The 27276-nt window shown below is 43.9% G+C and overlaps 1 protein-coding gene and 1 long non-coding RNA gene across 5 annotated transcripts in view; one reads left to right on the top strand and one right to left on the bottom strand.

Annotated features, from left to right (window-relative positions):
* LOC133475255 (zinc finger SWIM domain-containing protein 6) overlaps window positions 1-27276 on the bottom strand; it is a 74683-nt gene that overhangs the window by 32414 nt on the left and 14993 nt on the right. The window contains exon 1 of one of the 2 annotated variants that reach the window (XM_061767837.1): window positions 1406-1965. The exons of the other annotated variant lie outside the window; for it this stretch is intronic. The gene's annotated coding sequence lies outside the window, so the exon portion shown is untranslated. Of the gene's footprint in view, window positions 1-1405; window positions 1966-27276 lie in introns of those variants that run through there. 2 annotated transcript variants of the gene reach the window in all.
* LOC133475261 (uncharacterized) lies at window positions 10228-25925 on the top strand. 3 transcript variants are annotated; one of them, XR_009787768.1, is made up of 4 exons: window positions 10228-10453; window positions 22622-22732; window positions 23404-23475; window positions 25478-25925. It is a non-coding gene; the product is annotated as an uncharacterized LOC133475261 (long non-coding RNA). The 3 variants fall into 3 exon arrangements; XR_009787767.1 differs by having other exon boundaries at window positions 25481-25925; XR_009787769.1 differs by lacking the exon at window positions 23404-23475 and having other exon boundaries at window positions 25481-25925.

Consider the following 27276-nt stretch of genomic DNA (forward strand, 5'->3'; position numbering starts at 1 on the left):
CCAAGTTAATGTGAAAAAACACATACGTAAGAAGTATGTTTTTAATTGCTATCATTAGCTAATTTACCTTTTTTTGTTACTCAGTTCACAACATTAGCAAAGCTATGGTAACACGTTGTTTTGATGATAGAATAAAAGTCGGTCCAACGCTAGCCAGCTTTTAAAAAACATGCGACATGTAATGTGATTTTTTTTTCTTCTCAGTAAAAGAGGAAAACTATTTTATGTACAGAAAGGGTATTATACGGGTAATAGATATAATTGACCTTAAAATATTTTAATTTTTACTACTGTACTTAACACTTTAACCAATACTAAAGAATTCCTTTGGGCAGTTATACAAGAGTCAATAGATTATTTTATTTTTTTAACATACAACGCTCTACCAAATGATTGAGATGTTACTTCATGGTTACAAAATAGAAAGAAAAGTGCATACTAATGGCATATACAGAAAGAAAAGCTACTTTTCTTGACGAAAAAAAAAACAGCTTAAAGGTTTGGGGACATTGGATTCAGTGTATTTTGTTTTTCTTTTGTAATATTTCATTGCATTTTTTTCAATGCATGGAAATATTGCTGAAAATATAAAATATTATTATTGACTATTTCTATCAACAGCACACCTATTTGTGTTCTACAATAACAAAATGTGCTGTACAATTTAAATCATTAATTTAAATACATGGGCTACCAAACAGTTTTTTTTTTTCCAGGTATTTGTACTTTTACTTAACTACATAGTGGAGTACTTTTGCCACCACTGCTGAGAACATGAACCAATGCAACAACGCTATCTGCACGAGTAGGAAGTGCTGGCGGAAAATATGCAAACATCGCCGTGGAAATGTGCTTGTTCTTTTTTCCTGCCATCGTAAAAGCCAGCTGGCAAAAGGGAGGACACGTTTTCGCGAACAATATTCGCATAAGGTGTGGTGGTGTGCACGGAATATGGCAGCCGCCTGCATCTACGCTGATCAAAGCGAACCACCGCCACTGTGAGGGAGTCACGCCGACTCACCTAAGTGGGACAAAATGGATTACAACCGTGCAGCTGGTGCGACAACGAAGGACTAAACCAGATTCTGTTGGCGTGTAACTACACACAGATGACAGAAGGCTCTGGGGGAAAAAAAAGATGTTTCACTTTTTTGTTCTTATGATGACGCCAAAACTACTCCACTAGTTGTGGGGCACGGGTTAAGAAAAAACGAACAAAACAACAAAATGAAATTTGAATGTTCAGTTAAGTTAAAGGTGTGCTTTTTTTTCCCAAACAGTTTGAATAAAGTGTGACTTTCAATGGTAAAATTCACACATATGCAGGAGAAGGGTATTGGTAAAGCTGTAAAACATTGTTACTGACTGTTCCATCTTGTTCGGAGTGCTGCGTTTTACCTAGTACCTTTTGTTTATTGGCTTCCTTATTTGCGCGAGGGGGCAGCACAGCAGCACAGTGGTTAGAACGTCTGCCTCACAGTCCTGAAGTTTTGCGTTCGAATCTCGGTTCCAGCCCTCCTGTGCGGTCTTTGCATGTTTTCCCCAACCTTGTGTGGATTTTTTTCAGGGTATCTCTACAGGTGTCCTCCCACATTCTAAAATGTGCCTTGCAGTTGAGATGTAAAGAAAAAGATGCATTTCATACAAGAGGACACCAAGGGCCACTGCGGCAAAGCGGAGACTGTGGACTGGTGGAGTGTAATACTGCAGCGTCCAGTGGTAGTGCAGAGCAGCAGCTAACATTAGCATGTGTGTTTACGTTTGTCATTTTTACTCGTGTACTGCGTGCACCGTGGAATATTAAAAACATTAGTGACAAAACTGCTTGACCTGTGAGCAGGCACAGTTCATGCCAATGTTCTGTTCCTATGATGGAGACATATATTTGGAAAGTCTGAACTTACCGTAGTTTACAACTAACCTAGGCTAATGCAGTCATAAAAATCTGAACTAACACTTCTTAGCCATAAATTAAATCATGAATAAATAAATAAATTGGGGCGGCAGTAGCTCAGTCTGTAAGGACTTGGGCTAAGGAGTCAGAGGATAGAGGTTTGAGTCCCACTACGGACAAAAACGTAAAAAAAAAAAAAAAAAAAAAGGCAATTAGGTGTTGGAGAGATGCTAGTCTGCATGCTGGCTACTGTCGAGCTGCCCTGGAGAGGCATCGTCCCCACCAACCCAGCTCAAGTGGTGCAGCACTCTGAGCACCTCTTTCACTCTGAATCTCTCTTTGCATACCGCACGTGTGCGATCTGGTTCTATGTGTGGTGTGAAAAACAAAAGTATACATCGGAGTGTGAGTTGAATTTTCCCTTGAGGGAAACGCGTCATTGAGCAGGCGATAAAAGGTTGCCATGCCAAGGGCAGGGATGCTATCCTTAAGATTAAAAGCTGGTGCACTATCAAAGTGATGCTGAACCAGTTTTGTATTTAGAGTACCGTATAACGTTGCTGTAATTGTGTATGCGTGCGCGTGTGTGTGCGTAACACGTGTTTCAAGAGGAGTCCTAAAGAGTGCAATGAAAAGAGAACATCAAAAACATGTGAGAGCAACAACAACAGGAAAAAAACAGCATACTAATGCAAAAGACTAAAGCAGTGCACATGTATTTTTTTTCTCCAAACCATTTTTCTGTTCCCCCCGTGAGGCGAAATTATCACAATTCTTCCTCAAATTCATCACACATGGAGGATGAAGTGGCAATAAAACTCATTCAAAGGTCTGTTTTGTTTCGGCCTCCCACCAACCGACAGACCAACCAACCCTCGCGCTTTTCCCACAGCTCTCTCTCTTATTGACAGATGGGTAGGTAATGAGTTTCGCCTTTCCCCGTCCAATTGCCTGGGCACCAAAAACTGCCCCCTACGCCAAATATGCCCTTTTAATTTAGCCAAGCCCTGAGTACAGGGATATTACTGTTTAGCCACACACACACACACACACACACACACACACATATACACGACTCCCATGACTGCTGGATGGGCGGGTTTGAAACCTTCCATGTCTCATGGCTCGCTATTAAAGCGCCTGGTTCCCACCCCGGTCCACCTAGCACCGAGCCCCCCTCACCCCACCTTCCGCGAGTGCTGCTCAGGGCTTCTTTCTGTGCCGGTTCAAGAGGCCGGCCTTGGCTTTCAAAGTAACCATGGCGGCCATTTTTAGAACAAGGCCTCAGTGAGGTTGCCCTAGAAACCCCTCCTGGCCGCAGCGGTGAAATCACACTTGGCCTGGGGCGTTGTGGAAGAGTGTGTGAAAGAGCGAGCCAGTATAAATGCATGTATATATACTGTGTATATATACACATGTATGTTCAAATCCCATACAGGCTTTAAGGGACCACCCACACACTTTTGGTGATTGGGGGCTCTACATCAAAGCCAACCCCCACACACATACACGTGTGGACACCCCTGATTAGCCATTTACTCTTGTCTGTCTTTGCAGTTTTGAAATTTAAGCGCTGGTAAGCCGGAATGCTCTCTCTGGACCAGCCAGGACCACCAATGTCCTTTTAACAAGAAGAAGAGAGGCCTAAATTAAACAAAAAATTCCAGTCTGTTGATTCAGTCTCAGCCAGTTTGTTGGCTAAAGAAGACCACAACATCGGTTAGGAGAGGTTCCGGTACATCCTCGCTTGTCTGTGCAGCAACATAAAGTGATCCCTCACGATATCATCGGTCAGTTTTTGGTGGATTGTATGTATCTGTCTGTGGTGGAAATCCCTGCTAGACAGTATTGCGGAAATCTTCGGTCTACAATGATTTTTAAATTATTATTATTATTATTATTATTTTTTTTTTTTAAATGGGTTTTTACAGTATACTTACTGTAATATCCACAGTAAGCCACAGTCGACGACGCACATTTCAGCCGTTTATTGAACGCAGTGAGAACAGTTAAACACAAACATAATGAGCACAATCACACCGGAGCTGCTGTCAGCCACAGCTCACACCCAGACACTCACAAGCAGACTTGCTGACACCACACGCCACCCCACCAGACACTGCCTCTTAAAGGCACAAGCATGTATCTAAAACACAGACACTACAATACAAACCGGTATTTTTTTATACGTTTAAGTGTGCTTCCTCCGGATTTCGAAAAACAATTTTAGGTTCTCTTAAGACTCAAAATAATGTAATAATAAAATGTAATATAGCTCAATTTGAAAATGTTTCTACAGAAGAATATGAGTTAAATGCTCATTATTTTCTTTTGCGGGTCACATGAAATGATGTGGCGACCCAGATCTGGCCCCCAGGCCTTGAGTTTGACACTTGTGCTCTAGATTGCTGATACGTGTGAATGTGAGTTGGAAGGGTTGTTGGTAGTCTTGAAGTCTTCAACATACTGAGACAGAAGAACGCTGTCTTTCTACGTGGCCTATAAAATAGGATTTAGCTCAGCACATGAAGGCAGCCTGGCAGGAATGGCGGTCGGCAGCCTCAAAGATACGCACAAAAGCGCTCAGTGTTCAAAAACTAAATTAGATTGAATAACAAACATATTTCTGTAATGGATTTAAGATTCCAAATCAAAGCAGAAGACGGGGAGTGGTCATTATGTCTACTGGCTGAACTGGGAGTGACAAACAAAATCTAATATGGCTGTCCGAAAACGTTTGACTTCAGAATTGATTCCGCTGTGATAGCGAGTCAACAAAGACAGAAAATAGTTGTTATATGTGCCGGTGCCCATCCACTTTGGCCTCGCACATTAATCAAATTACCTCCTCAGACAAGTGGGGAGGGTGGGGTGCAAAGCAAGCTTTTTATGATCCAAAGCCCGTGAGCGCCTGCAACCGATTGGAAAATACACCATCTGACTCCCGTGTTGACCAAAAATGGCCTGCGAAAACCCCGGCGGATAAAAAAAGGCTACCGGGCTGGAATCCGATCCGAAAAGCACAGCTTTGCAGCGGGGTCGTAGAGAGGTCGCCAGGCAACCCCCACCTTCGGACCCTCTTCCCATCCCACCCACAGTCAAAAGCCCCCCAACCTCCTCGCCACGCCTTGATTAAGAGGCCTTTTCGGATCTCCGTGCATGTGTGGTCCTATAAGGAAGCACCCATACGGAGACTAAACAGAGATCAATGCTATCCTGCAGGAGACCTTGCCTCAAATGTGTGTGTGTGAGTGCTAGGTGTGGGAGGGGCTGGAATAACACAGCTGAGCTCCAAGGGCGGCCATATTTATGCCCTGAACCCTCCGGGGAGGGCGAGGAGTCTTCTTCTCCCCAGATGTGTTTTCCGTTTCGCATCTCCCCTTTCTCACGATCCAAACTTGCTCATAGAGTGCTTGGTACCTTGACTTACAAGATACGAGCGAGCTTCAGATACGCTGCTGCTCAAGTGAAGTGAAAATAAAATAGAGCAATTAAGATACTGTAATGGCCTCACATGCGGGCGAGGAAAGCCACAGTTGCCGACGCGCTGTCTGCCGTTTATTGAACAGGACAGTCAAACTCATGAATACAAAATGAGAAAACTCTTAAGGAGCTGCTACAAGACACAACTCATGCCCAGACACACACACAGCAGAAACCAGGTCCTGACGCCACACACTTTATACAATACAGTCCTATTTTTCTAAAACATATAAGCAAATGGGTGGCACAGTGGGCGACTGGTTAGAGCGTCAGCCTCACAGTTCTGAGGACCCGGGTTCAATCCCCGGCCCCGCCTGTGTGGAGTTTGCATGTTCTCCCCGTGCCTGCGTGGGTTTTCTCCGGGCACTCCGGTTTCCTCCCACATCCCAAAAACATGCATTAATTGGAGACTCTAAATTGCCCGTAGGTGTGACTGTGAGTGCGAATGGTTGTTTGTTTGTATGTGCCCTGCGATTGGCTGGCAACCAGTTCAGGGTGTACCCCGCCTCCTGCCCGATGACAGCTGGGATAGGCTCCAGCACGCCCGCGACCCTAGTGAGGAGAAGCGGCTCAGAAAATGGATGGATGGACATAAGCAAAGGAGTTGGAACAGATTCATGGCATTTCAATTCATTTCAATGAGGAAAATTGATTTGATATACAACATTCCCTTGATATACTGCAGTTCACCTATTGCAGATTTAGTGCATTGCAGATTGTTTTTCATATTCATAATGCGCATAATTCAGTCAGATTTTGAGTCTATACTCTATTTTTTTGGTGGTAAAATAAATGCTTCCTATCCTAAAACAAAACTGTAAAAAAAAAAAAAAAAAAAAAAACTAAATTAATTCAAAGAAAAGGAATAAAATATACATAGTATACAGTACTTCTGTGCATTACTGTATGTTTAAGAGTTTAAAAGGTGTTTGAGTATAGAAAGTGTTTATAAGAGTATGGTTGAGGTTAATAGGAGTGCAAGGAAAATTAATAAGAGTCTGGGGAAGTTCATATAGCTTTAAAATATGTATAAATAGTCCCTAAAAATATGTGGTCGATACTTTGTGGATTTCACCTATTGCGGGGCTGGTCCAGAAGCTAACCTCCGCGATAAACAAGGAGTTACTGTACAGTACGATTAAATTGAGTTACGAACTACGTCACAGAACGAATTAAACTCATAACTCAAGGTAACACAGTAAAGCATTATTTAGTTTTCCGTGATATTTTTTCCCTGTTAATCCGAGAAGTACAAAGTGAATGCTAATGATAAAGACGGAAGGGGCGGGAGCCCGGGGAATGGTGGGGGGAATCGTAGCTGTCACTGGCTGGCGTTTGCAAGTGACAAGCCGCCGCCATCTGCCACTTAGTTGCCAAGCGCTACATCCAGAGTGACTTGCAATTTTCCAACTATCACTTTCAAAATGGATTGTAATTCCGCAGGACGGGCGGCCCTGTCAGTGACGGATCCCAAAAGGTTGGCCGCTCTGAGGGATGAGCAGCTACGAAGAGACCGCAGAGCGTCCGTACGAGGAGGCAAATCGAAACAAAAGAAGGAATGAACAGCATCAAGATGGCATATCTATCGGACGCATATTAGATGGTTAGATAGCTAGTGTTTTTCCACAATGCTCATCTAAAAGGATAGTTAGATATAACTGTTGTGAAAGAAAAAATGAAGGAGAATTTTAAGTGACACAATTAGTACTTTAATTAGAAAATGCAAAAGTTATTTAGAGAATAATATATTTATCATAATGTATTATATGCAATATAATGCAAACAATACATTGTTTAGAGCAAGGGTTATTTTCTTAAGATGCTTACTACTATTGGATGCTTACTACTCCTAAGTATTTTTTTTTATAGCCGTGGCCCGGTGGTTAAGATCATCGCCTGCCACCGTGGGGGACCTAGGTTCAAGACCGACTGGACCATCCGCCAACATCCCCCGGACTCACGGCTGTGGTGTCCTTGAGCAAGACACTGATACCCCAAAATGCTCCCCGGGCGCTTCAGCTGCCCCCTGCTCCAGTGTGTTCCACTAGCATGTGTATGTGTTCACTGTGATGGGTTGAATGCAGAGAACAAATTTCATGTACATGCATGCATGTTCATGACAATAAAAGGTGATTCTTCTTCAAAATAAACATAGTATATTTGTAATAGTATATAATATACACAAAAATCTATACGCAATATAATTATAGAATATTTTGTATATCAGCACAGTCCAATGAAAAGCATGTAACTCAACGTTTTTGGCTACAAATTTGGAGGTAGGTGCTTTTCAGTAGACAAAGACAGTTTATAAAAAAAACAAAAAAACATTATACAATATTGTATAACATTATATTTAATTCAAGCTATAAACTATTGCATATATTTATTTTAAATACATGGTCCTTCGTAGGCATCCAATTATCTATTTTGCAGCATTAGTGTGAATGCTCGTATCTCTGGGGCGACATCATTGCACCGTTAATGTGCTCTGTGCAAAATAAACAAGGCATTGCAATCGTAAAGCTGCATGCTGTATCCGGTGTGCACATTTATGGAAATATACATTCTTAGGTTCTTTTTAGCTTTAAAACGGTACTACGTCCAGTGACTCAATAAATGGCAGCAGCAACAGTTGTTTAGCTTAGCCTAGTTTAGCTAAAAGAACAGCTATCCAGACCTGTTGGGAGTTATTATAACACTTACAAACAAGATTATCCAGTCTTAACTAACACACAAAACAAAAGACACATAAACCTCACTTTGCGTCATCGACCGACCGCCTTGCTTGAACGACTTGCTTAATAAGCTTCCATGCTCATCCTGCCCGACGTTCCGACGCTCTGTCGCCCGAGTAAGAGAGGCCAGGAGTGCGCTCTGGCACTCCCAGAGTGTGGCGCTCTGAATCAGCGAACAGCACACTCCAACAACGCTCTGAATGTCCGAACAGTCCGGAGTGTAGAGAGTGAGCTTGGAGTGTATTTCCGAACGTACTCGGTGATAAAGCAAGTGATTCCATAAAGCCAACACAAAGCTGCCACCAGCAGTAGCTTAGCTTAGCCTAGCATAACTGAAGTACAGCTAGCCTGGACGCTCCAATGATTAAAAAGAGTTTTAATTAGTACAAAAAAATAACTGAACTTGTGAGTCATCATTGCACTTAGTTTATGAAGATACAAGCTATACCAATCTTTTTACAATATATGATTTTACTTTTACAAACCCCACCTCGCATACAGGTGCCAAGTCTTTGCTGTTCACTAATATCCACTATGTTGCTTCACTCTCTGAATTATGGATGAATAAACTTAACGTCATATATTAAACTTATCCAAGATACATATATGAAAGATTCAATAAAGTACATGCAAAGCTTACAGCAGTGGTTGCTTGGCTTAGCCTACTTTTGCTAATAGGCAGCTAGCCTGGATGTTTTCCTGATAAAACAAGGCAGTTCTCCAGTTTAATTTCTGTACAAACACAAAATAGCTGTTGGGAGCCCATTTATGAAGGTATAACCGTGCTGTTTGCCATATTTCCAGTATTTAAAAAGCTCACCAACCAAAAGAGGGCTAACTATTTGATCCTCACTAGCGTCCGCTACGTTGCTCATCTGTCCGATTAGACTTGAAATAAAATATATAAAAAGGCAGACAAGGCACACATTTGAGGGCTATTTATAATGTATTTGAAGAAAGTCAACAAAACAAAGCTACAACCTGAAGCGACAGCTGCTTTTTGAGACCGAGATGGTGGACGTTTTACTTTGTCTTTGTCGACATAACTTTCCAGCAACGATATCTATATTGAAGGCTTCCATTCTAGAATTATCGGGCTCAGGTTGCACGCATCACATTGTCCGAATATGTATCTACGTCACTTGAGAAGCTCGTGCCCTGCTAATTCCGTCTCATGGCTGTATATGAACTTCACATTATAGTACCGTGTGTGAGGTTCAATGGCGTGAATGAAATTTCAGCGGGCCTTGGGAATGAATGTAGGTGATTAGCAAAGGGTGTGTCCCAGTAGGGCCGCATGAGCTATATGGATGGAGGATGTCACGGGCCCCATTGAAAAGCCATTGTGCGCTCCTTCAGGCCAAACGACAAAGCCATATAGTAGTGGCACTGGTCTTTTCTGCTTCCCTGAACAGACTCCCTGACCTTTTTATTGAAATATGGAATGTTTTTGTCATGTTATTAGATATAAAGTATAATGACACTGAACCGCTCCACATGATGTACGTGGCACAGTTGTTTGGTGTTATATTGCATTTTTGTTTACTATTGATGGTTTGTTTATAATTGTGACGTGTTCGTGGCGTCAAGAGTCCCTACTAAAGGCCCAGGTACCAAATGCACGGCGCGCCATGAGTAGTGGAGACGTGATGGCGCTGGCCCGGGCCAGTGAAGGGAGATGACGCCGCCTGGAGTCAGCCGCGCTTCAAGAATAAACAAAAAGACTCAAACAATAAATGCAGCTCATTGGTTTGGAATGCGCGTAGGTGCTGGAGGAAATGTTGTGTGGGTGTGTGTGAGTGTGACTTGCGCAAAATGACATTTTGTCACAACTGACTACAGATGCGTTTCTCTCGCCTTAATTGCACTTTGACCCATAATAAATCCTTTTGCTCAAAGGCCTTTCGATCATTCGTCTTGGCGTGGAAAAAAAACATGTTGCAAAAGAACTCGATGCACTACAAAGGCGTGTGTTACAACACGCAAGCAGACTGAAAATAATTATTTGCATGAGACAGGATGTGCGAGTGCGCATGGAACCCTGAATGTGTGTATTTCATTTAAGGCCAGGAAGTAGCCACGCAAATGTTTACCCTCCCTGTTTGTCGGCAAGTCACCTGACACACATTCACAACAACACAGGCGCTGTGAGCAGCATCTTTGCCCTGTTTTTGGTTTTTCCCACAATATTTTTTTACATAAGGATAACAGTGATAGATAGCAAAGAGGAAAAATGTGACGACGGCCATCGAAGAGGAAATGGGCCATATCATGATGTAGCGGTAGCACAGAATTCAGCATCCTGGTTGCTCGGTACAAAATGGCCACAACACAGCAGGTGAGCATATTGGCTTTTTCTTTGTGACTAGTCATGTTTTGTTGTTTGACATCACCAAATAAGCACACCAGGAGAGAAATTGTGATGACAGACACAGAACAGGAAATGTGAACATATGCCGATGTAGCAGTGGAATAACATCCAGCATCCTGGATACTCCGTACAATGTAAATAAATAAATAAATAAAATATAACGAACTGAACCATTGCACCATCATTCCAATCACACTGTGTGGTGTGTTTTTGCTTGCGCGGGAAGGAAAAAAGTCCTAGCATTACTATTCAAGTTTTTCCTCATGTTTCTGAGATTGAAGGGTGAAAGTTGCAGCCGGTTACTAGTGTGGATGGAATTGGTGGCAACAATGAGGAAATTAAATGCCAGTATTTTGAGGGTAATAGCATTGTCGGCAACATAAAAAAAGTGCTTCATTTTTTGAACGGTGAACTGCGGTAAAAATTTTGAATTATGAAATGAACTAGTTCATTTTTGGAACCGTGAACTGAACTTTGAAGGAGTTCCCGTAGAAAATGAACTCTCCGAACACTGGTATATACGTAGAGGCGTACATACTGCATATTACACAGCCCTGACACACTACGCCGACGCCGGCTTTATGCATGCACTCATACTGGCTTCATTGGCTCCCTGCAATCACCATACTGCTCCCAAACAACTATTCCTCTCTCCTCGGTAATTGGCTCGTCTCCGGTTGCACCCTCCCATTGCACGCACGCACGCACACATACACACACACACACACACACACACACGGTGAATGTTCCCTAGCCTTGTGCTGACCCGTTTTGTGTGTGTACTGACGTCACTTACTAGACAAGGGGAGGCATCATTCCAGACACACACACACACAGTCACACACGTGCACACATAAACACACGCACACGCAGGCCCCAGTCGAGGAGGCGGGTGGGGGAGAGGAGAGGGGAGGGGAGGGGATTGCATTCCTGAGCAGGCACACAGACACACATCACCACGCCTGGCGGAGGGGAAGCGTGGGGAGCGCTCAGCTGTAGCGGGTAGGCGGGGTACAGCAGGGGGATGGTTGGCGGATGGGAGGCCAGGTGGGGGGGGGGGAGAGGAGGGTTTGAGGTGGCAGCAAGCCAGCGTTCCTCTGAGCTCAGCACTTCCCCTTTCAGCTCCAGCCAGCCGCTGCTTTTTTTTTTTTCTTGGTTTTTTTTTTTTTGCGTAATGCGCAGCGGCCGCCCTCCCGCCGACTGGACCGCCAGCCCCATTTAACCCTTTCATTCCCGGATGCACTGAGGTCACGCCGGCCGTTCTCCTCATCTGCAATGTGTGTGTACGTTTGTGCTCGTGCAAGCGCACCCCCACCCTTCATCCTGCCTAACAGCCACCCCACATCCCATTACAGTGCTCATAGGTTCATATTATTACCTTGACACACATGAAAGAGCACATGCATGCACGCACCAGGAAGTCAGTTAAGCCTTTCAGAAGCCATTTTCTTTTTGTTTTCAACAATGCTGGCCAGCTTTGTAATTGCCAACTTTGTAATTGCTAAATGTTCCTGTTTGTCATGATTCTTTGATCACAGTTACAAAAAAAAAAAAATGTAGTTAACGTCCAAAAAAACACACTATTATTAAAAAACAAAAAAGGAAAAACAATTGCATGCGGTTTGGCCTATAATCGTCCTCAAAGTCCATCCATCCATTTTCTGGAGTGCATATATATGCAAGACTAACAAGCCTTCACACTTATGCTCAAATTAGAGTATTCAATGATCCTAACATGCATATTTTTGGAATGTGGGAGGAAGCCAAAGTACCCGGAGAAAAGCCACACAAGCACGGTGTGATTTTTTTTTAATATATGTACTTTTGATTGGTAATATTAGTTTTATAGTTTACTAATAGCATTAATTTGCACTTGAAAAACAAATGTTTGACAAATATTTAATAATGTTCAATACATTAATTCATTCACTGCCAATATTCCCAGTAACATGGATGTTTTACTTCTAAAGCCGTCAATGGCAGTGAATGTGTTTAAAAACAAAGATAACACTAAAATTGAGTTTCCCTGCTACAGGGACAGACTTTTTTTTTATTATTTTTTGTAATTAATTTTTTTTTTTTTAAATCCTTTTTCTTCAACCTGACATTTAAAAAAAAATTGGAAATGCTAGATTTTAACCCCATATTCTTTCATTGGTAATAGTAATTTAATATTTTTTTAGTCAATTTGTATTTTTTTTTATTCGAGTAACAAATGTTTAATCATTATCACCGAAATTTTTTTAAAAATTATATTTAATTTCATTTTCATTATTACCAGGCTGCACGTCAGACTAGTGGTTAGCATGTCTGCCTCAGAGTCAGGAAATTTGGGTTCAACTCTCCATTGGATTCTCTCTCCTGCATGGGTTTTCGCTGGGTACTCCTGCTTCCTACCACATTGCAAAAACGTGTTAGTTTCAGTGACGACTGGAAATGGTCCTGCTCAGTTGCGACCCGAATGAGGACAAGCGCTACGGAAAATAGATGGATGGAAGTATGGTTTCTTTTCCCTTATTAAGGGCTACAAAAAGTCCCGACATGGATGTGGACGAAACAAAGAAGTGTCACTGCTCACATTAACCACAGCAGACAGTCTGTGGCGGAGGGTGGGCACCGAAGGAAGTGACGGGTGGGAGGTGAGCATCTCTCACGTTTTAATATCGCTTGACACGCGTCGTGCAGCATCTCTCAAAACCTGCAGTCAAGAGGCCGCGGAAGGAAGGGGGCCAGGGGATGAAGACGACGGCGAAGGAGGTGGGGAGGGTCTGGAGATAGGTAAGAAGAGCACACGGGGTCGATGCTGGCGCCTGCGGGCTATTACTGTAAATATTGACGTTGATGTTAGGAGCACTCTTCCAAGGATAAGCAATAAAGCAAAAGGGAGGGGGCTGCATCACATACTACAGAAGGGGGCAGCGGGGGTGGGGGGGATCAATGAAGGGTGAAGCCTCGCAATCGGGGAATTGAGCTTCTCTTCCTCCTCTCTGGGTGGTTTCGGTTTCAACTCTCACGCTAGCTAAAAGCAAACATTACAGAAACATCTCCCCTTTCACGCCAATGGACATTGAGATGTAATGGACCCCCGCTGGACGAGAGGAGGAAAGACCACTCCACCCCCAGTAGCCTCTGTCTTTTGTTTGCCATATGTATGTGTCGCCATGACAACTTGCCGCCAGCGCAAGCACACGTATTTGCATTGGAGGGCATGTGATTGTTGGCAAATAAAAGAGGCGTGCACGGCACAGCCATTCATTGTCTGTTCATCACACTTCTTTGCCACATGTCGTCTCTACAGAATCTGTTCAATTATTGCAGGCTATAGGCCCATTGCGCGATCACATTAGACGACTGAGGACAAGCCGATTGTCGGTTCGTCTCCGCTTCCACAGTTTACCCCCCCTTGCCCAGTTTCGTTCACGGGGGTATGACCGCGGCGCCATGGCAACCAGAAAGGACGTTAGAAGGACCTGCGAGTTCACCGCAAAGGACAGAAAATGTGTTTATGCGAGATTCGTATCCTGTGGGCAAGTCAGCATTCACCCATGAAGTAGGTCAGTGAAATTTTCCCAAATTAGGTCAGTGGCAGTCAATGGATGCCAAAGTGAGGGTGGGGCGGGAGGCTAAGGGGGAGGCTGGTGAGAGGCGGGAGTGTCTAAAGCCATGTTTCCACCACGCGGTACGCTTCGGTCGCCAAGGTGTGGTTGGATGCCCGATGTGGCTTCTGGTGTGTGTGAGCTGCGTCAGCTTTGTAAACCTGCGTGACATCATAGTATAGCAAACAAGAGAGGAGCACATTGGAAAATGAGGGCAGGAATGAAAAGGCCACTGAGTGTGTATTGGTCCCACCGATGTAAACCACTAAACTATAAAAGACCCCAATCGTACATGTCACCAATGTGAACCACAACGCTACCAATTGCCCCAATCACAAAAGCCCCCGATGTGAATGGCCATACTACTGGTGGCCCCAATCGCGAAAGTCACCTATGTTAAACAAAACAATCAATGACCACCATTTGTGAAAGTCACTTATGTGGAACACTACAATACCAATGGTCTCAAAGTCACCTACATGAACAGTACACAACAAATATCAGCAAATGGACCACTGGACTACGAATAGAGCCAAAAGCAAAATTGTCCAATGTGAACCTTCACAGTACTGATGAAGGTGGGATATACAAGTTTTCAAAATGCTAGCAAGATTTGAATCTAGCCTCATTTAAGTCCCCGCCCCAAACTCTGCCACCACTCCGGCCCCGAACCCCGCCGCCTCGCACGTCTGCACAAAAAAATGTTGCCAGCCCACTCAACGAAAAAGAACCAGAAAGACCGTGTCTCGTCACGCATGGCTGGCCGCCTCAGAGTGCTCCTTGGTCGTCCAGGCTAGCGTGATGAGCCGCTGGAGGAATGAAGATGGGACCTGTGTGCCTGGTGTTTTGGAATGTACAATCATTCAAAAATATGGGAGGTCATGAATTTAGCCAACGACTCGGTGAGAATGGTGATGTGACGTAAAGTGAGGTTTTCCAAGCTCATGCAGCCTCTGCGTTTAGGTCACCACCCACCGTTATAGATGTTTCCCCTTGATTTGCAGTAGAGACCGGTCTGATTACGTCTTTTTAACTTTTATTCCTAACTGGAGTTAATTTCACTGCCATTGATGGCTTTAGAAGGCAAATATCCATGTTAACTGGGAGGGCTGGCGGTGAATGAATCATCCAGCCAATAAACTACAGTAGTCTCCTTTGGTGGGAGGCTGCTGCGTCTCCCCATGAAGCTCGTGAGCAAAAAATTGACATCACTTCAGTCACGCCTCCTGTCTCTACACCCGCTGATTGGCTAGTTTTCCCCGCACTGCGTTAGTATTCAAATAATAATTAAAATTGAATTAGAGGCATTAGATTGGGCCAGAGAGGGATGATTTTAATAATATTCTGATGTCACATCATAGAGACATTTTTTAAATATATGACAAAAATCTTTTAATCTGCAAATTCCAGCTTTAAGTCACCTATGTGAATTAGACCGGGATCAATGGCCACAATCACGAAAGTCATCTATGTGAACGACTCCAATCGCAAAGGGTGAAAACACTACATTACAAATGGTCAGAGGTCACTTATGCAAACCATTATATAACAATGGTCAGCTATGTGAACCACTGCATTACCAACAGCCTCGATCACGAAAGTCAACAGTGCAAAACCAATGTTCCTAACCTATGTGAATCAGTACACTACTGATGGGCTCCAATCGTGAAATTCACCAATGTGAACTGGCCCCAAACATTAAATCACCTACGTGAACCACTACATGACCTACGGCCCCAATCACGAAACTCCCCGATGTGAACTGCCACACTACCAACGACCACCAATCGTCAATGTGAATCTCTACAGTCCAATCGTGAAATTCCCGAAGATGACTTTCAATTGCAAGTCACCAATGTGAGCCACTATGTTATCAATGGCCCTCAATGGTGAAAGTCACTGATGTGAAACACTATACTACTAATGGCCCTCGATTATGAAAGCCCCCAATGTGACCTGCTACACCACCAGATGACCCCAGTTAAAAAAAAGTCACTGATGTGAACCACTACACAAGTTTCTTTTCCACTTTCTGAAAATAAAAAAAAAAAATACACAAAAATTACATGTAGATGATTTAGTCAAATATAGTTACAGTTGTGGTTTTGGAACATCTGATCATGTGGTGTGTAGCTAAATAGCTTAAAGAGCAGAAAGTTTCGTGAAGTAAGTCGACTGGACTCGTATTCAAAGCTGTGGACTGGCTGACTTCATGTGCGTTTACCAAACAGACTTACTAGTGTGGGTTGTGTTGGTTCATACAAAAGCAGAATGAAGCATCAAAACTCCCCCAAAGCAGATTTGTTTTCGAACCAACTTCTAGCCGTCATTTTTTCTCTGCTCAAACATCCTTTGTATCAGGAGGCGTGCGCATCAAACAAGCCGTTTTGATTGAGAGTGCTTATGAAAAGCAGTCCGATTCGGTTACAGCGCCTAGGTCTGATTATTTAGCAGCCCTCCTCCTCTTCCTCCACGGGGCCCCCTCCAGCTGTTTGGATGGCTGCTTGCTTGTCATCTGCCTCTGGTCCTTCAAGTTTCTCCCCTCCCCGTTTTCAAGAAGCCACAGTGGGAGCGCGGCTTGTTGCCGATAAATGGCGGAACACAGGACGCTTTGAAGTGCGCGCTGTGTTAGGAATGCGCTTTCATCGTCCCGCATCTGTCAGTCGACAGTCGAGGAACCCAAAAGGAAACTTTTTTTTTTTTTTTTTTTTTTTTTTTTGCTGCACGAACCGCACACCCGCCCCTCTGGTTTCCTCTTTGTGCATACACAAACAACCAAAATGGCAACAACAGCCAGAGTGGGCTGGATAATAATCCACTAGGCACTTCCATGATGATGTGACCAAGTAGCTACGGCTTGTGTAGCTTTCACACCGAGGAAGTAGTTTGGTGGGGTGTGGCTTAAGTCATTAATGTGAACACTATACTACCGATGAAAATCAGGAAAGTCGTCTATGTGAACCACTACACAACTAATTGTCACCCAATCGCCATAGTCACCAATGTGAATCACTACACTACCCATGGGCCCCAATGGTGAAGGTCGCCTATGTAAATCGCTACACTACAATGAAGTCACCAATGTGAACCAGTAAACAATAAATGGTCAGCTATGTGAGCCACTATACTAATAATGGCCTCAATCAGCAAAGTCATCTGTGAACAATACACTTTCATTATTATTATTAAGTCGTAGTAGTAGTAATAGTAGTAGTAGTAATGGCCCCAATCGTGAAAGTCACCTGTGTGAACCACTACATTAACAATGGACCCAATGGTGGAGGGCATCAAACACTACAGAACAAATATTCAGCTATGTGTACCAGTACACACAAATGGCTCTAATCGGGGAAGTCACTACCAACTGGTCCGCAAATGTAAAATCACCTACATGAATGACTACACTATCTCTATCCCTAGCATGAAAGTTACCTTCGTGAACCCCTCCACGCCCAGCGGCTCCAATAATTCACAAGGCTGCTAAGCATTTTTTTAACCAACTTTCAGCTTAGAAAAGTGTGTCTTTGGACTGATTTGTGTCTCCATGCAAGGGCGGAGGGGTGAAAGAGAGGAAGTGGAAGACCACTGACAGGTCTCTTCTACGGGCAAGAACATCACCTAATCCCACAAGCCCGCAGCCCAGCTCTGACAGCCACCGAGATGGCGAGGGGAGGGGTACGAAAAGCTCAGTTCCCTGGGCAGAAATCAAACCGCCAGGAGATGTGACAAGGCCCAATCCCCCCTTCGCCACTTCCACCCCCCCCCCCACCCTCTGCTGCCAATCAGGCGTCACATGCTTCGCACCCTCGCCCGATGCACACACTCGCGTTGGTGCCAAGGCCTGGGCTGTCTCTGCAAGTTAAAGAGACATAAAGAAGAGCGCGAGCGGACAAAGAGACACATGAGGAGAGAGGCCTCCAATGTGCGAGCCGAACGTGGCTCGGAGGGGGGAGCGAGCCACAATGAGTTACAGTGACTAATGCTACCAGCCAGGGAGAAATGCCTGGAACAGAGAGGCCGGGTATGCGAGCCAGAGGACTGAACTGCGGCCAGCCTGGATGGAGTCTCGGTCCAGATAAGTTGGGCTTAGACCAAGGGCCCAGCCACAGCTTGTCGGCGATGGGAAGAAGGGACAGAGGGAGGGAGAGGCGTGCTTATGGGCAAAACAGAGTGAGGGAGAGAGGGCTTAGAGGGTTTTCAGCTGCAAAAGTAAGGACGGTTGAGTCAAGCCAGCCGAGCTGGATCGGAGGCGCAGAGGCAGGGCCATGGCTGAGCCGGGGCGGCGGAGAGAGGAGCCAAAGGCTGGAGGCCAGAGGAAGGAAAGGAAAGAAGGGAGGGCTGGGAACAGGGGAGAAGGAGGCTGGAGCAGAGCTGGGGCCAGGGCCAGAGTCAGGGGCCCCCGGCTTTAGATTTAGTCAGCTGTTCCCCTGGCCAGCAGCTGGAAGGACATACAGAGAGATGGGTGAAAGGCGGGGAGAGAATTTCAACAGGAAAGCAGAGAAGGAAAAAGATGGATGCAGGGGTGGGGATGGAGGTTTAGGAGGCGGACAGTGGAAAAACTATTAGATTTCGAAGAGCAGAGGTGGCAAAAGCGCTCACGCTCTGTACTTGGGTAGAAGTACAGATACCTGTGGGGGGGACAAATACTCTGTTCAAAGTATCGATTCAACTCCTATACTTTAGTAAAAGTAAAAATGTCTATACATATTTGAATCTGCTACTATAGTCCCTAATGCTTCCTCATGTCACTGCTGTCCCTGTTTTTTCTGCCTTATGAAGGCAACCACAGTTAACTTTAGCGCTCTCTATTTACATCTTATTTGAGTTGTGTCGCTGAAATAAGTGACAAGCCTATTTTGACAAAACAAGGAGTACTAAGTACAGATATCTGTTTTCAAATGGAAAAGGGCAACGGAAAAATAAATACTCAAGATACCTGATAATCTGCTTAGCTACAGTAATGAAGTATTTATACTTTGTGACTTCCCACCACTGCCGACGGGAGCACAGACAGAAGAGAGCGCAGACAGGAGGTGGTTAAGGCTCATTGGCTCCCCAAACCACTTGTCCCCTCCTCACTGGCTCGCCGCACCGGTTCTCCTCGAGCCAGTCCTGCTCGGGCAATAGGCCCGCTATTCATTGCGGACCGCCCGCCACCGTGACCCTAAGCACGCTGCACGAGGCTACACTAACAGGTGCCACATACGCACACTCACTCGGCAGCCAGCGGTAGCAAATGGGAACACACGTGACAGTGAATTGTGAGGAAGAGGAGTTAGTAACTACAGCAGAAGGAAGGAAGAGCATGGACAAAACAGAGATGAGAGACATTAAGGTGAACATATTTGGGTTTCGAGGAAAAGTGAGCCACTGGGGGAGGGGGGGGGGGGGGGGGGGGGTGGGGGGTGGGGGGGGGGGGGAAGAGGTGGCCTACTAGCAAAGCACTTTATGACCGATCATATTCCATTCAGACGGACACGGGCGTCGCGGATCAAAAGCATTTTGACCACGAGTGACTCAGAACTCGCAGACTTTGCAGGTGTGCGAGGCTTGCGACCAGGCTGTGTAGTGCATATCAATGAGCTGCACATGGCCTGCTGCTTGCCTCATTTGCCTTCGCATACGCCACTGTTTTACATAACCTAAAGAGGTCTTCCCTTAAAAATGAGAACACCAACGCTATCATGAACTACAGAGCGTTTGGTTTACGATGGAGTGACGTCACTCCAATCTGTACGCAACTAGCGCAGTAGTAAAGTCAGAATTACTGTAAATATGTTCAGAAAAAAACTCTTGTAGGCTGTCAATATAAAAAAAATCTAATCAAAAACAGTTAAGTACAGTAAATAAATGGTCCTTCTAGTGCCGCATAACCACATATTCTTACGCCGCTGCACAAGTTCAAAACCTAGTAGCCTACTGTATGTTGTTACCGCCGTAAACTGAGGACCCCTTGTACAGGTACACTATAGTTCAACAGTACAGTTAAATCCTGATTTGGCTTCTTGGCAAGACTGACCGTATTTATATTTGTTCATTTATTTTGAAATAATTACCGTTTTATCTGGCTATTATAATACAAATTCAAAAATATACCTATAGCTATAGATCATATCAGATTTGGGAAATATATGCTATTGATCGTATCAGATTTGGGAAAAACATGGTTGCCCACTCAAATCAATCCGCTTCGCTACAGTAATAATAATAATAATAATAATAATAATAATAATATGGATCTGATTCAGATTGCGCATTTTGCAGCCATTTAACCACAACATGGAAACTCCTATTTAACATTCCAACATCTTATGAGATTCCTCTTTTAGTTCCTCTTTTACAACGGTCTAGTAACCAGAATTTGTAACTGAATCAGAGGGCACCGTTGTCTGTCTCGGATCTACGCTAATGCAATAGTACAGTCATAGTTACAGTAAATCTTTTTTATGAAAAACACTTCTGGGCCATCAATATAAAACAACCAAATGAAAAACCGTAGGTATGGTGAAAGACTTGCAGGGAAACCTATTCTTACACTGTGTTCAAACTAGTTAATGGCGCGAGGTTCGTGAGCTCGAAACATTGCACGTTGGGACTGTTGTAAAAAGGAACCTTTCCAAACTATTGTTCATTTCAACGGCAAAGTTAAATGCTGATTTGGCTTCTTGGCAACACTGATAATGTCATGGTTCACATAGCAGACATTCCCTGCCCTATTCACAAATCACCATACGAATGACCGGGAAAGCATCCAGTGCTGTAGACTCTCTCACTCAATTCTTGATAAGTGTTATGGAAATCGATGGCGGCTTCAAACACGATTAGGGGAAACCAAGAAACATAAACTTTACATCCATTCTTCACTGTGATCAATGGCATCTTTTTGTTAAATAGCATTGATTGTCAATGACTGCAGTCTGTCTAGCACCACTCTTTAGGGATTGTACTGTGGTTGGGTACACTGAGTCCTAGAATTTGTTATTTTTTGTAATGTTTCTTTTGCCCAGAGTCACTGACTTATCGGACTTCAATGCAGGCAGCGTGGGTTCCGTTCCCCACTCGGTTACTGTGCAAATACAAGAGTGAATGGCTGTATCTCTCAAATGTCCCTGTGATTGACTGGTGAGCAGTTCAGGGTCCAGTCTATATTTCACTCGAAATCTGCTGTGATAGGCTTCAGTTCTCTGCGGCCCTGAACAGGATAAGCGGTATATAGAGAATGGTTGGTTGGATATTATTCTTTTAACTCGTGGCAATGGAAAATAAACAAATATGGTACCGAACTGGTTTATCATCAATGTTTCCACCAAGTGGTTGGGTCACGTAAACCCTAATCAGCCCTTCGGTTTCCCCCCTAAGGATGCGTCGGAGTGATGACAATAGCTGTGTCAGATTCCTTAATAGACATTATCACACCTCACCATCAACTATGTAATTTGGCAATTAATTAAACCAGGAAAAGTCACGTGTCATGGCATACAGGTCAGTTCCATGTCATGTACTAGCCCTCTTTAAACACCGATATCCTGCAACATACCTGCTTCAAGAGGTTTACACAGTGCTTTCACACAGAGACACTATATCCTGCACAAACAAGCACATACAGGTTTTTGAGCACGTTTGTCCTCATCAGGGTTGTGGGTATCTCAGCTGACTTCTAGCGAGTGGCAGGGGTACACACTGGACTGGTTGCCAGCCAAACGCAGAGCATAGACAAGCAAGCAGACGCACTCATGTTCACAACTAAGAACAATTTAGAGTCTTCAAATAACCTAACATGCATGTTTTGGGGATGTGGGAGGAAGCCGGAGCACTGGGGAAAACATGCAAACTCCAAACAGGAAGGCCGGAAAGATCTGAACCCTGCAGCTCAGAACTGTGAGGCAGATGTGCTAAGCATTACGGCGCCGTTCTGCCCCAACCCATACCGCCTAGTGGAAACAAAGCTAAACACTAAAAAGGTAGACTCCCCCTCTCCAGGCTCTGCATTACCTGCCCTCCATCACTCTCCTGCCTCTTCCTCCACCCATCTGTCCCTTCTTCTTCATTCTACCGCTTCCCTGCCATCGCATCCCCCATTTTGCTCCCCCCAACCCCCACCCTCTGTCCCGCTTAATGGTGCAGGCATCCAGTGTGGAATATAGATCAGTGCGAGATGGATGGGGCACCAGGAGTTCCGGCCAATCCCGTAGGTCCCAGACCAAAGATTAACTAAATATTAGCTGACAGCGAAAGAGCTAGGCCAGGACACAGCTGCAGCTGCCCGTGCCACGGCTCATGGAACAAACGACACAAAATCGGCCTCAGTCCTCCGCACAAACACACCAGGGAGGGGTGCAGATTCGGGCGTGCACATGCAATCAGAGGTGCCCTGGGAGAAGAAGTCCACTAATCAAATTCTCTCTTGCCAAGGCGGGCGGCGAGGTGCTTAAAAAAAAAAAGGGAATAAATCTTTATTAGGCCATGTGTCCCCTGCTTTATCGATCGCTTCGCTCTTTCCCTCACTCGTCCCCCTCCCCTCTTCCTTTTGTTATTTTAGGCGTGCGTCTGCCATCCGCTCCAATCGAGTCCGGCTGTACATCAGAGACGCCCATTACCCACGTCTCCCCGGGCCGGGGTGGCCTGTCAGTGTCTGTGAAAGGGTTAGGAGGTGAGCTGACGTACCCGCCCAGGAGGGAACGGCTAGCTGGCTTATAGCTTGGCTTATCGCTAGCCAGAGAGACAGACAGGCAGCCAGATATGAGGTTCTGGGCAAGAATGCAGACAGACAGGGTGGAAATGCCACTGTGGCGGCCAACAGTCAACATCACTACAATGGCTCTTTGCCATAGTTGAAAGTCGTGTACGGTCGTGCAGAAAAAGCATGGCCGGGGCCCAGTAGAACAAGGCGCGGTAAAACCAGTGGAGGTTTCCAGCAGCAAAAAAATAAAAATAAAAAGCAACACATTTGACTATCTATTAAATATGTCCACACTAGTAGTGATAGCCCAGTTTTAGCACACTGACGTACTACGCAGGAATGCGTTCCGTACCCAACAAAAGAAGCCATTGTACACACACAAGTGCTGAATATTGCATAAAGACAAGCAGTCGACAAGCACTTTACCTGTATAAAACAAGGTGTATGTTTTATTGATGACAGCAACTCAAGTAAACAAGGTTACAAATCGGAGCAGACATGAAAGCTTTTGCTTCTCGTGAGAATTTGGTCAGATTTTGCACAAAAAGGTTTGCGGATTTACACAGCAGAGCTAAGTGCCCAATTCCAATTTAATGCTTGTATATGATTTGTTTTACTGTCTTTTCCCATGTACATTTCAGGTGGATACATTTCATGTACAAGTACATACACTTTTGTTGGCCTGGGCTGACTCATCATCCACGGATTTAAATGTGAGCAACCTCCAAATTACTACGCTAGCAATTATTTTGCTCATTAATGAGGGACACACCTCCAATGTAATATATTAAGACCATATTTAATTGTTTAATTTAGATTTAAAGTGTGTTTTTATCCACATTAGGACAAGGCTTGTTTCCGATCTGAAGATATCTGACTCCATTCCATTTTCGTTTTAAGCTTCGATGATGCATATCCCAATTGTCCCACTTGAGAGCATAAAAATCGGAATTGTGTCACTCGAATTTTGCAATGTCAATCCAACCTTAGTGAATATGATGGAAACATGTCCTAAACAGTTGGAAATAGACCCCCAAAAAATTGCATTCAAGGGCGTGATGCAGCAGGGCTCACCTCATTTACCTCAAGAAACCATTAATCGTCTCAACACAATCAATGGTATTATAATAATCTGTTAATTGACCTATTATTATGCCCAGCCCTGGTTTGTACATGTGTGCACCGATGCTAATGTGACAAGAAAATCCAGTCCGGTTATGATTGGAACATTTTGTACCATTTCCTACTAAATTCTTGTGAAAATCTCAGCCACCAACGAACAAAAACACAACTGTCCAAGAACATGCTCATTCATTGAACACAAGGACCAAACATTAAGGAAGCAATGATGTTGTTTGCCCGAGCGAAGCATGTAAAACATAAAGGGGAGGACTCGCCGGGAAAACTCAAGAGAGCGGCATCACAGCAAATAGGCCGAGTGCTGTTCCTCCTAATTCCAGACATCGGTAAACACAGTTTCTAAATGTAGCAGCAGATAGCCCTGAGGTCGGAATGCGCACACGCTCCAACTGGGAACGAGATGCCGATCGGGAAGCGAGCTAGCTGCATAGGCAAGCCATCCTCTGGGAGACTGGACACAGGAAGTATTATGGAAACATGCTGTATCTAGATAGGGGCAGTGTAAATAAGATATGAGTTTCTATTGCCCGGCTTGGGAAATGAAACAGAGGGAAAATTGAGAAGCGCAGAAATGGAGACTCTAAGAGCATATAAAATGGAGAGGGAGGAAAAGAGACACACGGGATGATTAGAAGGAGCTAGAGATGAGGAAGAAAAACGATGGGTTGAGTATAAAGAGCAATAATTAAAGGAACGTTTACATAAAATAACCCAGTAAAAACGGGAACCTCAGCATAAAGAGGATAATGATGTCATGTGCATGTGCATGCCACGCCACTAGTTGGCGATGTCAAAACACTTCCGTCTGTGTTAGTTTCAAGTTTTTGACGTGTCATTAATGAGACTCCGTTGGAGGCTTTGTTGGTGCGGTCACTGTTTTATGTTCTACCTTGTAAGCACAAAGGCTACTACAAGGATCCTCTGTGTTTTCAGAATTTATCTCTTGAGTTATGATGCAAGTCAAATTTAAATGTTTTAAAGATTTAATTTAAAAAAAAAAAAAAAAAAAAAAAAAAGAGGGGAGGGACAAGAATTCTGGATTGGAATTGGATATCCTCAGATCGGAATTGGGCCTCTTCCAAGTCTTGATACAAATCACATATGAATCGGATTTCTGCCTAGGGAACAGTGTAAACAGACAGAACAATGTCTTTGAAATTAACCATTCGATGACATTTAGACACATGCTTATACCCGAAAGTCACCCATGATGAATACAACAACACCCATGGTGAATGACAACTACAGCAAAAGCACAGGCCATTAAATATGGTGTTAATATGCTTGCTACATCGGAGGGTGCATATACCATTCAATTATGAAAACAGGAGTAGTTGTTTGCCGACTTTCTATGATACGCAGTGCCATCAGATGTGTCACTTGAAATGTACACGTAATGTAACACTGGCCGTGTGAATTTAGCCCCTGAGACCCATTTTCAAAATGTTGGTGTGACCAGGCTGCAAAAAAGAAAAACGGTGTGGGTACAAATGTCCCTTTGAAGCAAGACTGAAGTGAAACAATCCACGTGGCTGCCTCTCATACCAGGACGGCCTCTCCCTCTCTTGTTTTCAGCAGCGACTCGCCACAGAGCTCACGCCTCGCATGCCATAGCGGCCTGACATCGCTGCACCAGGCGCAGCCAGAGGCATCGTCGCGCTCTCTGGGCCTCCCGACACCACCGCCACCCTTTCCCCACATAGCTCACATGGCTCCTGGATCCTGCTGGGCAGGGAGTGAGTAGGGGCAACAACAACAACAAAAAAGAAAAATACCATGTTTCTTGGACCTGTTACACAACATTGTATTGGACCAACAGTGGGGGAAAATAGTCTCGTTTTTGCTTGTTTGTTTACACCGTAAACCTTTAAAAACGACTCCCCATGAGCTAGTTTATTTTCATTAATTAGACCTCTGACTGAATTTATGGCGCTGTGAGCTACTTTTTAATCATCTACTATAAATGCTACTTCATTTCTAGTTTATATCTTTTTTTCTCCATTAAAAAACACTAAACATCTATTATAGGAGGCTGTGGCTCACCAGAGGCCGCGGGCAGTGCCATTTTTATTGCAGACATGCATTTTATATTTAATACAGAGGAGCATTAGGGTCGTGGAAGAGCAGGAGCCTATCCCAGCTGACAATTACCATAATTTCTCGTGTATAATGCGCAACCGTGTATAATATGCACCCCCAAAGTGGACCTCAAAATTCTGGAAAACCCTTCTACCTATGTATGATGCATTTTTACAATGCATGATTTTGCTTCTACCCATATGATCAAAACGAAGTATTATCTGTACCTTGTTAGTTTTTCAAATAATTATTCTGAAGTTCAGCACTATTTGAACACGTAATACTTTATTTTCATTTACTTGCTCTTATTTTGAAATTCATAGCCCTACTTTTATTTAGTAAATGGCAAAACACACAGTTGTGCTCATATGTTTGAATACCCAGGCAGAATTTGTAAGAGGAGTCCAAAACTTTAAAGAAAACATGAAGGGCCAGGTAAAAAACATTTAATTTTATTTCAATGGGAGTCAAATTAAACTGTCAAGCATTTCACAAAAGCATTATCATTAAACAAAACATAACCATAAATAAATTAATGATGGTTGTTGTTCAGTCATCAGTTTTATTTAAAAAAAACAATTATTTCACAAATTCTGCCAGGGTATGTAAATTTATGAGCACAACTGTACATATATGCAGTCATACGTACCCATCATATTGGAATGAAAGTATAGGCCACACCTTTTTCATAACCTCTAGATGTCGGTGGCGTATTACAATGAATAATGAATAATTTTTGGCGTATTACAATGAATAATGAATAATTTTTTCTCCCCCATTTTCCCCTATACCTATGTATAATACGCACTATTGACAATTATTTGGGGGGGGGGGGGGGGAGAATATGCATTACACGCGAGAAATTACGGTAAGCGCCTTCAAGTAACCAAACATTTTTTGGAATGTGGGATGAAAGACAAAAACCATAAGCACGGGGAAGAACATGCTACGCAGATTCTAACCCAGAACCTCAGAACTGTCAGGCAGACGTGGTGTCAACTGAAGATCATCTTTCCTTCCATCGGCCTACAGGGCAGTTACAAGAGAACCCCATGAATTCTATCTAGCATCTGGCATTAACAAAAATGGGAAATTTTATTTTAGGTGCCAAGTAATGAGTTACTAATGTTTTGTTGTCTACATGATTTATAGAATAACCGTTGTCAGACAAACCGGAATGTTCACCTTCCGTGTAGTTCCATGTTGTGCCAAAGAAATGCTGACCAGTACAATTTGCCACTTTACTATACGTTGTTCCCTGACCAGAGAAAATATATATGCATGTGAGTATTAGA

This window comes from Phyllopteryx taeniolatus, chromosome 3, assembly GCF_024500385.1.
Source record: "Phyllopteryx taeniolatus isolate TA_2022b chromosome 3, UOR_Ptae_1.2, whole genome shotgun sequence".
Lineage (NCBI taxonomy): Eukaryota > Metazoa > Chordata > Actinopteri > Syngnathiformes > Syngnathidae > Phyllopteryx > Phyllopteryx taeniolatus.